This window comes from Papio anubis, chromosome 11 (assembly GCF_008728515.1).
Source record: "Papio anubis isolate 15944 chromosome 11, Panubis1.0, whole genome shotgun sequence".
Taxonomy (NCBI): Eukaryota; Metazoa; Chordata; class Mammalia; order Primates; family Cercopithecidae; genus Papio; species Papio anubis.
In genome coordinates this window covers 23,847,175-23,860,383 of record NC_044986.1, presented here as the reverse complement: position 1 = coordinate 23,860,383, position 13,209 = coordinate 23,847,175, and the positions used below count along the sequence as shown (strand labels likewise).

The following is a 13,209-nucleotide window of genomic DNA, read 5'->3' as shown; positions in this document are numbered from 1 at the left end:
GACAGAAAAAAAAAAAGAAAAAAATCCTACCTGCATGAAAATAATTACAAAAATTAGAAGTGCTCGCATCTCCAGATGAGAAGAAACCAGAGCAAGAATTCCAGCACCATGAAAAATCTGAAAGTAGTGATACTATCAAATGATTACAATAGCTCTCCAGCAATGGTCCATAGCCAAAATGGAAACACGGAAATGACAGATAAAGAATGTAAAGCATGGATTGCAAGGAAGCTCATTGAGATCCAAGGCAAGGCTGAAAATCAATACACCATTCTCCTGCCAGAATTACTGACCTGAACCCTCACGCGAAGGGTACAATCCCTAAACTGGAGTTGGGCAGTGATGGGCTGGCACTCCCTTCTGACCTTTGGTGCAACAGCCTCAGAATCAGACATGGTCCAGAACTTGAAGGACTTAGAGGAATGGCTGCATACTGACTCCTAGGACATGGTTATGGCACTGACGCTGTTGCTAGGGGCTAGCACTGTAGCCTATGGTGTCCAGAAATCCATGTTCACCATGGAAGGCAAACACAACCATCTTCTTCAATCATATCGGTGGCATGCAGCAGGACACTATTCTGGACAAAGCCTTCATTTCGGGATCCCCTGGTCTTAGTAACCCATTAACGATGACATTCTGGCCAGACCTTGAAAAATTTCCTCCCTAACAGGCTCAAAAGACCTGCAGGTGGTGAACATATCCCTGTGAGTGGTGTCTCAACCCAACATTCAGGAGTTTCCTAGCATGCACAATCACCTAGAGCTAGACAATAAAGAATGAGTGTTGCCATCCATTGTCAAAAAAGTGCTCAAGAGTGTGGTAAGTTCAATGCCTCATAGCTGATTACCCAGTGGACCCAGGTATCCCTGTTGATTCATCTCTGGGAGCTGCCAGAGAGGGCCAAGGACTTCAGTCTTGTCTTGGATGATGTAGCCATCACAGAGATGAGCTTTAGCTGAGAGTACACAGCTACTGTAGAGGCCAAACAAGTGGTCCAGGAGGAGGCCCAGCAGGCCCAGTTCTTGGCAGAAAAAGCAAAACTAGAACACCAGCAAAAGATTGCCCAGGCCAAGTATGAAGCCAAGGCTGCTAAGATGCTTGGAGAAGCACTGAGCAAGAACCCTGGCTACATCAAAATTAACAAGATTAGGCAGCCCAGAACATCTCTAAGACAATCACATCACAGAATCATATCTGTTTCACTGATGACAATCTTGTGCCGAACCTACAGGATGAGACTTTCACCTGGGGAAGTAATGGCATTCTCATTAAGGGTAAGAAATTAGCCTGGCAACCAAGAATTTTACCCCCAAAGAGAAAGTGGATCTGCTTTTTGAGAAGCCAGTTAGGAACCCAGCACAGCCCCACCCTGCCCCAGTATCATGTGAAAGTTTCTTATACCTGCAGCTATCCTCCCAACTCCTCCTGAATAAAGAAAGGCTAAACACCAGCCCCTTTTCTATGGAATTACTTTTCTCCTCCCTTTGTTGGCCAGGGGTGTTGTGACAGTGTGTGATTTCTCAATGATTTCCTACAGTGTTGGTTCCTCCCTCAAGAATGGGAGGAGATAACCACTCACCTAAAAATTCTCAATAAATGTTTATTACTTAAATAAAAACAACACAAACAAACTTCTAAAGCAATCCAGGAAATAGAAAAACATCTTAAAAGAGAATCAACCTGGAATTGGAAAAACTCACTTAAGGAATGTCAAAATACAACTGAAAGCTTTATCAATGGACTGGACCAAGCAGAAGAAAGAATTTCAGAGCTCGAAGACTGGTCTTTTTAACCCAATCTAACATAAATAAAGAAAAACTGATATTAAAAATGAGCAAAGTCTTTGAGAAATATGGTATTATGTAAAGTGACCAAACCTATGAATAATTGGCATTCCTGAGAAAGAAAGAGTAAAAGTAAACAACCTAGAAAATGTATTTGAGAAATTAATTTAAGAAAATTTCCCTAATTGAGATCTGCTGGCAAGATGGCTGAATAGGAATAGCTCCAGTCTGCAGCTCCCAGCAAGACTAACACAGAAGGCAGGTGATTTCTGCATTTCCAACTAAGGTAGCCTGTTCATCTCATTGGGACTGGTTAGGCAGTGGGTGCAGCCCACAGAGGGTGAGCAGAAGCAGGGTGGGGCATTGCCTCAGTGGGGAAGTACAGGGAGCAGGCTGGGGGGCCCTCCCTTTCCCAGCCAAGGGAAGTCATGAGGGACTGTGCTATCCAACCCAGATAATATGCTTTTCCTACGGTTTTTGCAATTCGCATACCAGGAGATTCCCTCACGTGTCTACATCACCAGGGCTCTGGGTTTCAAGCACAAAACTGGGTGGCTGTTCGGGCAGACACCAAGCTAGGTGCAGGAGGCAGGAGGTTTTTCTGTACCTCAGTGGCACCTGGAACCCCAGTGAGACGGAACCATTTACTCTCCTGGAAAGGGGGTTGAAGCCAGAAAGCCAAGTGGTCGCACTCAGCAGGTCCCGCTCTCACAGAGCTCAGCAAGCTAGCAACCACTGGCTCGCTGCCAGCCCAGCAGTCTGAAGTCGACCTAGGATGCTTGAGCTTGGTCGGGGGAGGGGTGTCCACAATTACTGGGGCTTGAGTAGGCGGTTTTCTCCTGACAGTACTAAAAAGGCCTTGAAGTTCAGAATGGGCAGAACTCAACACAGTGCAGCAAAGCAGCTATGGCCAGACTGCCTCTCTAGATTCCTCTTCACTGGGCAGGACATCTCTGAAAGAAAAGCAGCAGCCCCAGCCAGGGGCTTATAAATAAAACTCCCACCTCACGGCGACAGAGCACCTGGGGAAGGGGGCAGCTGTGAGTGCAGCTTCGGAGTCTTAAACGCTCCTGCCTGCCAGCTCTGAAGACAGCAGTGGATCCTGACAAGGAGGGTACTACTAGGACAGCACTCCAGCTCTGCTGAAGGACAGACTGCCTCCTCATGTGGGTCCCTGACCCCTGTGCCTCCTGGCTGGGAGAGACCTCCTGAAAGGGGTTGACAGAAACCTCATACAGAAGAGCTCTGGCTGGCATCAGGCTGGTGCCCCTCTGGGACGAAGCTTCCAGAGGAAAAAGCAGGCAGCAATCTTTGCTGTTCTGCAGCCTCCACTAGTACCCAGACAAATAGGGTCTGGAGTGGACCTCCAGCAAACTACAGCAGACCTGCAGAAGAGGTGATTGACTGTTAGAAGAAAAACTAACGTGGAAAGCAATAACATCAATCAAAAGGACCCACACACAGAAACCCCATCCAAAGGTGATCAACCTCAAAGATCAGAGGTAGATAAATCCACTAATATAAGGGAAACACCAGTACAAAAAGGCTGAAAATTCCAAAAAGCAGAGGCCTCTTCTCCAAATGATCACCAACTCCACTCCAGCAAGGGCACAGAAATGGAAAGAGAATGAGTTTGATGAATTGACAGAAGTGGAGGTGGGTATAACAAACTCCTCTGAGCTAAAGGAGCATGTTCTAACCCAATGCAAGGAAGCTAAGAACCTTGACAAAAGGTTACAGGAACTGCTAACTGGAATAACCCGTTTAGAGAAGAACATAAATGACCTGATGGAGCTGAGAAACACAGCACGATAACTTTGTGAAGCAAACACAAGTATCAATAGCTGAATCAACCAAGTGGAAGGAAGGATACCAGAGATTAAAGATCAACTTACTGAAATGAAGCAGGAAGATAAGATTAGAGAAAAAAGATGGAAAAGGAACAAACAAAGCCTCCAAGAAATAGAGGACTTTTCTTGCGAAAATACCAAACCTACGATTGATTGAGGTCCCTGAAAGTGACGGGGAGAATGGAACCAAGCTGGAAAACACGCTTTAGGATATATCCAGGGGAACTTCCCCAGCCTAGCAAGACAGGCCAACATTCAAATTCAGGAAATATAGAGAACACCACTAAGACACTCCTGGAGAAGAGCAATCCCAAGACACACAATTGTCAGAATCTCCAAGCTCAAAATGAAGAAAAAAAATGTTAGGGGCAGTCAGAGAGAAACATCAGGTTACCTACAAAGGGAAGCCCATCAAACTAACAGTGGATCTCTCTGCAGAAACCCTGCAAGCCAGAAGACAGTGGAGGCCAATATTCAACTTTATTTTTTTATTATTATTACTTTTTTATACTTTAAGTTCTGGAATACACATGTAGAACATGCAGCTTTGTTACATAGGTATACACCTGCCATGGTGGTTTGCTGCACCCATCAACCCATCATCAACATTAGGTATTTCTCCTAATGCTGTCCCTCCCCTTGTCCCCCACCCCTTGACAGACCCCAGTGGGTGATGTTCCCCTCCCCGTGCCCATATGTTCTCATTGTTCAACTCCCACTTATGAGTGAGAACATGCAGTGTTTGGTTTTCTATTCTTGTGTTAGTTTGCTGAGAATGATGGTTTCCAGCTTCATCCATGTCCCTGCAATGGACATGAATTCATCATTTTTTATGGCTGCATAGTATTCCATGGTGTATACATGCCACATTTTCTTTATCCAGTCTATCATTAATGGACATTTGGGTTGATTCCAAGTCTTTGCTATTGTGAATAGTGCTGCAGTAAACATACGTGTTCATGTGTCTTTATAGCAGAATAATTTCTAATCCTTTGAGTATACACCCAATAATGGGATTGCTGGGTCAAATGGTATTTCTAGTTCTAGATCCTTGAGGAATCACCATACTGTCTTCCACAATGGTTGACCTAATTTACACTCCCACCAAGTGTAAAAGTGTTCCTATTTTTCCACATCCTCTCCAGCATCTGTTGTTTCCTGACTTTTTAATGATCACCATTCTAACTGGTGTGAGATGGTATTATGGTTTTGATTTGCATTTCTCTAATGACCGGTGATGATAAGCTTTTTCTCATGTTTGTTGGTCGCATAAATGTCTTTTTTTTTTTTTTTTGAGAAGTGTCTGTTCATATCCTTCACCCACCTTTTGATGGAGTTGTTTGTTTCTTTCTTGTAAATTTTAGTTCCTTGTAGATTCTAGATATTACCACTTTGTCAGATAGATAAATTGCAAAATTTTTCTCCCGTTTTGTGGGTTGCCTGTTCATTCTGATGATCAGGGCACTTTTTGAACTTTATATACATTTATGTCTAAATAGAAAAGGGAAAAAACACAGTAATGTTTGATATTAAGGAACATACAACAATGAATCTTGTGATAACAGTTGGTTTATTTACAGTAAGAATATTCATAAACATATTTGCTTTATGAAAATCTCTTGGGGAGACTGAGGCGGGCAGATCACCTGAGGTTGGGAGTTCTAGACCAGCCTGATCAATATGAAGAAACCAGGTCTGTACTAAAAATACGAAATTAGCCAGGCATAGCAGCACATGCCTGTAATCCCAGCTACTTGGGAGGCTGAGGCAGGAGCACTGCTTGAATCCAGGAGGCAGAGGTTGCAGTGAGCCAAGATCATGCAATTGCACTCCAGCCTGGGCAACAAGAGCAAAACTCAATCTCAAAAAAACAAAATAAAACAAAAAAAAAACTTCTCTCCAGTTTTACTGTGATCCATTCTTCGGTTTCCTCTGAACATATTTTTTATTTTATTTTTGTAACTAGAACTTTTATTTCCCTCTTCACTTTGGCTTAATTTCCCTCTTCACTTTGACTGCCAGGCAGCCATAAGTCCAATATGCAGTCAATCCAAGTATCTGTGTAGTATTTTTCATGTATATTTTAAGCTAATGTCAATCTTACCACAGGCTTTAGTTCATTTATTTCCAATCTTACATATCCCCTCCATCAATTTCCTCACTTATTATTTTTGACCATCAAAACTGCAGACACCAAGACTTGTAGACTTGGCTTCAGATGATGCAATTAATAACCTCTTAAATATTTTTAAAAACTATAATTATTTATTACTTCTTCCATGGAGTCTATTGAGTTTGTTTCTGTAGATAATTATTCTTTTGTTTAATGTTGGTGCTTCTCATTTCTGATTGTAGCTTTCCTAGATGTTCGGTGATTCCTAATTGTTGTCTGATCTCTTCCAGAACAGTTCTCTTCTGCACATTTGTCCTTCGTGTGTGTGTGTGTGTGTGTGTGTGTGTGTGTGTGTCTATGTGTAAGGCTAAATATGTAAAGTGGAGGGGTGGGGAGCAGCTAGATCTGACTTCATCTGATTTCTAATCTTCAGAAATTCTTTCATTTTCAATCCACTACTGGAAGTTCTTTTCTTAGCATCATTGTTGAAATTTTTTGAAAAATATTTTCCTTCAGTTTTTATTTCATGGAATTTAGGATGAGAAGGAAAGTAGGCTCATGGGCTCAGCCTGCCATCTTCAGATCACTTGAGGGTATAAAAAGAGCTCAGCAACAGGGGAGAAATATGAGCTGACAGCTATGGAAATAAGCCCAGCAGAGTCACTAGAATTCAATGGCCAAGCTCGGGGGTTATATACTGCAGAAGGAAAAGCAAGGAGGCCTCTAGCTGCCATCTTTTATTCTTGCATATGTGCACCTAATCCCAGCTGTTTGGCTCGAAACTCCTAAGTGCCGGCCCTAGAGCTCCTCTCAGTCTCTTTTCATTCCAATAGGATGAAAGAGATTATCAGATACGAATGGGGCGGAGCAAGATGGCCGAATAGGAACAGCTCCAGTCTCCAACTCCCAGCGTGAGCAACACAGAAGACCGGTGATTTCTGCATTTTCAACTGAGGTACTGGGTTCATCTCACTGGGGAGTGCCGGACGATCAGTGCTGGTCAGCTTCTGCAGCCCGACCAGCGAGAGCTGAAGCAGGGCAAGGCATTGCCTCACCATGTAGCTTGCGGGCCAACCTTTCTTCAAAGCCAGTAAAACCGTATACGTCACAAACCCAGGCAACCCAACTCCTAATTCCTAATACTAAGTGCTGGGCTGCAACAGGGCACACCCAGGAGGATCGAGCATCCTACACCTTGGGCTGGGAGGGTCCCCCATGATCTACTTGAGCCCCTCCCTCATTGGTAGCTACCAGCAGTCTGTGGGATCTACCATACAGCAGGAGGCTGGGGAGGGGCCTCCCGCCATTGCTGAGGCTATGGTAAAACAAAAAGCTGGGAAGTCGAAACTGGGGTGGAGCCCAAGCAGCCCTTAAGGAAACCTGCCTGTCTCCTGTAGACTCCACCTCTCTGGGGGCCAGGGCACAGTAACCTAATAACAAACACAGCAGAAACTCTATGGAGCCTGAAACGACTCTGTCTGACAGTTTCATTGAGAGCAGTGGATCTCCCAACACGGAGGTTGAGATCTGAGAAGGGACAGACTTTGCTCAAGTGGGTCCCCTGGACCCCTGAGTAGCTTCACCAGACACATCCCACCAGCGCAGTCCTATCAACTCACACCCCCCATAAGGAAAGCTTCCAGTGCTGGGGCTAGAACTGGGGACAGGCTACTCCGCTGTTCAGAAATTATTCTATCTTCTGGCAGCCTCCGCTGCTTCTGGATACTCCAGGCAAACAGGGCCCTGAGGACTCAAGCAATCTCCTAACAGAGACTTACAGCTGGAGGGTCCTGATCATTAGAAGGAAACTATCAAACAGGAAGGACACTCTAGCACTCAAACCCCACCAGGTACATCACCATCATCAAAGACTATGAGGTAGATAAACTTACCAAAGATGGGGAAGCGAGGCGTAGAAAGCTTGAAATTCAAAGTAATATGAGCACATCTCCCTTTAGGCGAAAGAGAGTTTGTTATATTCAACGCCAGCAAATGGACCGTGCCGGACCTGATAACGACTTCGGACGACGTATATAGCCAGCCCAGTCCACCACCAAATCTTCCAGAGCCGTAGAGCGAAATCACGCAATCTGCTGTTAAAACCAAACTTAAGTGTAAAATGAAGAATCTGATGGTTTAGATAACAATGCAAGAGAATAGTCAAGGAATCCAAAAACGAAAGAGACGAAACCATGACACCCAGAACAATGCGACAAGCAGAAGAGTTTAGAAGTGAACTGACTCGGATTAACTGAAGAGACAAAGATTGATGACCAAACGAACAAAATGAAGCGTGAAGAGGAAACTAAAGAGGGCGAAGGAAAAGAAATGAACAAAGCCTGCGGCAGGCGGCGGATTATGGCAGCCATTCAAATCGCATTTTCCAGATTGGGGTGCTTGAAAGTGAGGGGGGAATGGAACCAGTTGAAAAAACCACTTATGGATATCATCCAGGAGAACTTCCCTAACCTAGGTGAGGGCGCAGGCCAACATTCAAATCCAGGAAATACAGAGGAGAATCCCACAAAGATACTCCCAAGAAGTTATGGTAACCTAAGACACATAATTGCCAGATTCACCAAAGTTGAAATGGGCTGAAAAATCTTATGTTGCCTAGAGGAGGAAAGGCTTGCTACTCTCACAAGGCAGGCTTTCCACCGCATCTACAAATGTTACAAGATCCTAAAGGCAAAACCCAGCCGCACATATATGGAAACAAAATATCCAACATTCATAAAACAGCCAGCCCCAAACCGATTTTCTACGATCCAGCCAAACTTGGCTCTCTGTTAAGTGAGTACTGAGAAATAGCAACTTTTATAGATAAGCAAATGTTTTAGAGGATTTTTGGTTCACTCACTTAGGCCCCGTTTCATGGCTTGAGACCTGAACAGGAAGCACTTGCACGATGAAAAAGCCTAAACAAACCGGTACTCCAGCTTATATTGCAAAAATACGCTAAAATGTAAAAGACCATCATGGCTAGGAAGAAACTGTATCAACTAACGAGCAAAATTAACCAGTTAATATCTCATAATGGCAGGACTGTCTACACATACCAATCTTAACTCTTTAAATGGCAAATGGACTAAAATGATCCAATGAAAAGACACAGACTGGGTAAAACTGGATAAAGAAAGTCAGTTGATCCATCAGTCTGGTTGTATTCTAGGAGACCCATCTCTCATTAATGAGATATAATACAAGGCCCAAAATGAAATGACGATAAAATAAAATCACCGCCAAACGAATAAACAAAATACAAATACCAGTCCCGACAAAACAAGACTCAAAACCAACGCAAAGACCCATACGTTACACACAAGGCCAAGAAAATGAACAACTAACAGGAAGAGCTTAACTATCCTAAATATATATGCACCCAACACAGAGCAATCTATATTCATAAAGCAAGTCCTTAGAGACTCTACAAAGAGACTTAGACTCCCATAACAATAATAATGTGAGACTTAAACACTCCAATTGTCAACATTAGGACAGACTTCAAATCCAGACAGAAAGTTAAATAAGGATTAGTCCAGAAGTGAACTCAGCCCTGCAGCAAATGGCAATCCAACAAGTAATAATCTGCCAGAACTCTCCAATTCCCAACCAACAGAATATAAAGCATCTTTCCTCAGCACCACATCAAAATTTTACTCCAAAATTGACCATTATAATTCAAAGTAAAGCACCTCAGCAAATGTACAAGAACAGAAATTATAAACAAACTGTCTCTGTGGACCACAGCAACTCAAACTAGAACCCCAGGACTACGAAACTCAATCAAACCGCCAACCACATGGAAACTGAAACAACCTGCTCCTGAATGACTACTGGGCACATAAACTAAAATGAAGGCAGAAATTAAAGATGTCTTTTGAAACCAATGAGAACAAAGATTAGTTAAATATACCAGGAATCCTCTGGGACAGAAGATGAAGAAAGTGTGTAGAAAGTAAGTCCTGCTGAGCAACGAAACGCCATGTTTTTCACAGCTAGTGCCGATCTGTAGCAACTAATAACTAAACACCTAATTAAAAAAGAACTAGAGAAGCAAGAGTAAACACATTCCAAAGCTAGCAACAAAAGAATGAATAGACCAGGAGCAGAACTGGAAAGGAGATAGAGATTGACAAAACCCTCCAAAAATCAATGAATCCAGGAGTTGGTTTTGAAAAGATCAACAAAATTGATTATGACCACTAGCAAGACTAATAAAGAAGAAAAGAGAAGAACTAAATCGACGAATTAAAAATGATCAAGGGATACCCACCAAATCAACCATAAAACAACAAACCACCACCGAGAATACTATAAACACCTCTACGCAAATAAACTGGAAAATCTAGAAGAAATGGATAATTTCCTGGACACTTCTGTTTAATTCCTTCCAAGACTAAACCAGGAAGAAGTTGAACCTCGAATATAATCACTGGGGCCAGCAGGCTCTGAAATTGAGGCACAATTAATAGCCTACTAAACCAAAGTCCATAATCAGTATAGGATTCACAGCTGAATTCTACCTAGGAGGTACAAGGAGGAGCTGGTACCATTCCTTCTGAAACTATTCCAACTAATAGAAAAGAGGGAATCCTCCCTAACTCATTTTATGAGGTCACAACACCCATCCCGAGCTAAAAGTCTAAGTAGAGATACTACCAAAAAAGAGAATTTTAGGACCAATATCCCTGATGAACATCGAAGGCAAAAAATCCTCAATAAAATACTGGCAAACCGATTCCAGCACATTAACAAAGCTTCATCCAACCACTTAATCGGCTCTATCCTGGGATGTGATAGGCTTGGTTCAATATCTGCAAATCAATAAAACATAATCCAGCATATAAAACAGAACCAAAACACGCCAAACCGCCAGAGATCATCCCAAGAGACGCGTTAAAGCTTGGATAAATTCAACAGCCTCTTCTATGCTTTTGGGGCAACGCTTCAATAAATTGTATTGATGGAACGTAATTTTCAAAATAATAAGAGCTATTTATGACAAAACCTACAGCTAATATCATAATTGAATGGGTAAAACTGGAAAAAATCCCCTGAAACCGAATAATGAAGACAGACGCCCCTCCTCACACCCAATCCAAACACAGCACAAAGTCCCCAAAGCAACCGCGTGCCATAAGTTAAAACCGCATGCATCCAGTTCAAAGAAAAGAGAAGAAGCTTCAACTGGTCCCTTGTTTGCAGATGACATGATTGTATATTTAGAAACCCCATCGTCTCAGCCCCAAAATCTCCTTAAGCTGGATAAGCACCCCCAGCAAAGTCTCAGGATACAGTACCACTGTGCAAAATCACAAGCATTCTTATACACTAGCAATATGACAAACAGAGAGCCAAATCAGGAAATGAACTTCCATTCAATTGTTTAAAGAGAATAAAATTACCCAGGAACTTAACTTACAAGGGATGTAAAAGGACTCTCTGCTGAGAACTAAGCAAACCACTGCTCTAAAGGAAATAAAAGAGGACATAAACAAATGGAAATAAACATACTATGCTCATGGATAGACAAAATCAACATCGCGGTTCAAATACACCGCCCGCCGCACCCATAGACCAACACATCCCACCGTACCTAAGCTTCAATGCTAAACTGTAAGGTCCAGCTTCTAAAGTCCAGCAAGGAAACCAGCAAGGAGCCCCAAGATTCCATGACAATCCTAAGTCAAAAGAACAAAAGCTTAGAGGTGACCATTATGCTACCTGACTTCAACGATAATTACAAGGCTATGAAAGCAACCAAACAGCATGGTAATTTCAAGTACCAAAACAGAGATATAGACCAATGGAACAGAACAGAGTCCCCCTAGAAATAATACTCACACATCTACAGCCATCTGATCTTGGACAAACCCATAGAACAAGAAATGGGAAAGGATTCCCTATTTAATAAAATGGTGCTGGGAAATTGTATTAGCCATAAGTAGAAAGCTAAAACTGGATCCTTCTTACCTTATACGGTAATTAATCTTAAGATGGATTAGAGACTTAAATGTTAGACTTCCATTACTCATAAAAACCTTAGAAGAAAACCTCCTAGGTAATTACCATTCAGAACATAGGCATAAGTAAGGACTTAAGTGTCTAAACACCAAAGCAACAGCAGCAAAGCCAAAACTTATCAAATGGGATCTTAATTAAACTAAAGAGCTTCTAAGGTTAAAAGAAACTACCACCTATTAAACAAAGCAAACCCAGAATGCAGAAGGCACCTCGCGAAATCCACCAATCCATCAACAACATCCGAAAACCCGCCAGTAAAGAACTCAAACAAATTTACAAGAAAAACGCAACAAACCCCATCAAAAGGGCAAAGGATATGAACAGACATTTCGTGCCAAATAATACCCGCACACAAACATCGCCATGAAATGCTCATCATCACTGGCCATCAGAGAAAATGCAAATCAAAACCATACCGAGATACGACCACACTCAGTTAGAATGGCAATCATTAAAAGCCAGGAAACAATAGGTGCTTGGAGAGGATGCGAGAAATAGGAACACTTTTATGAATTGCTGCGACCAGCAAACCGTCCAACCAACAAGAAACATAGCCATCCTCATGGATCTAGGAACTAGATAAAATTATATGACTCCAGCCATCCCATTACTTTGGCATATACCTAAAGGATTATAAATTATGCTGCTATAAAGACACATGCACATCGAGTGCTCTATTGCAGCACTATTCACAATAGCAAAGACTTGGAATCAACCTAAAGTCGTCCAACGTTAATGACCGACGAAGAAACGCAACACACGAAATTGCATGCTCAAAAGCGATTGAGGCCGAAATTTGTAGGATTGCTTTTGATGCAGCTTGGAAACCATCATTCCCTTGTGCAAACTATCACAAGAACAGAAAACTAAACACCGTGATGTTCTTTACCTAGAGGTGGAACTGGAACAAACGAGACCACCTGACCCGCGGTAGCCAAACACCGCAACAACCCAGCCCATCAAAGATGACCGCGTCTGGAGTTATACCTGATGTGGGGTACCGATTTAGGTTGATGGTGTGCATGCACTAACATGGGTACTGCTTATATGAGCATGTAATTAAACCTGCACGCTTATGCCATGAACACAAAATCTTGGCTATAACTTAAAGTTATAATAATAAACAAACCAACTATAAAGCAAAAAGCTTCAGGAAAACAACAGGTGCTTGTGAGAGGATGGAGAACAGGAACACTTTTATTAATTGTTATGGATTTGTAAAACTTTAGTTCAACCATTATGGAAAAAACCAGTATATTTTATCTCTCAAGGATCTAGGAACTAGAAGTACCTTATATAACCCAGCTTATCCCTTTTACTGTATATACCTAAAGGATTTTATAAATCATGCAAAAGGGATTTTTTCGAGAAACACTGTTGCTACTAATGATGTTCATTGCGGCACTATTCACAATAGCAAAGACTTGGAATC

General features: G+C 42.3%; 1 pseudogene; it reads left to right on the top strand.

Moving 5' to 3' along the window:
- Positions 1-447: 447 nt before the first annotated feature.
- On the top strand, positions 448-1,846 carry LOC101014678 (annotated as a pseudogene).
- The last annotated feature ends 11,363 nt before the right edge of the window (positions 1,847-13,209 follow it).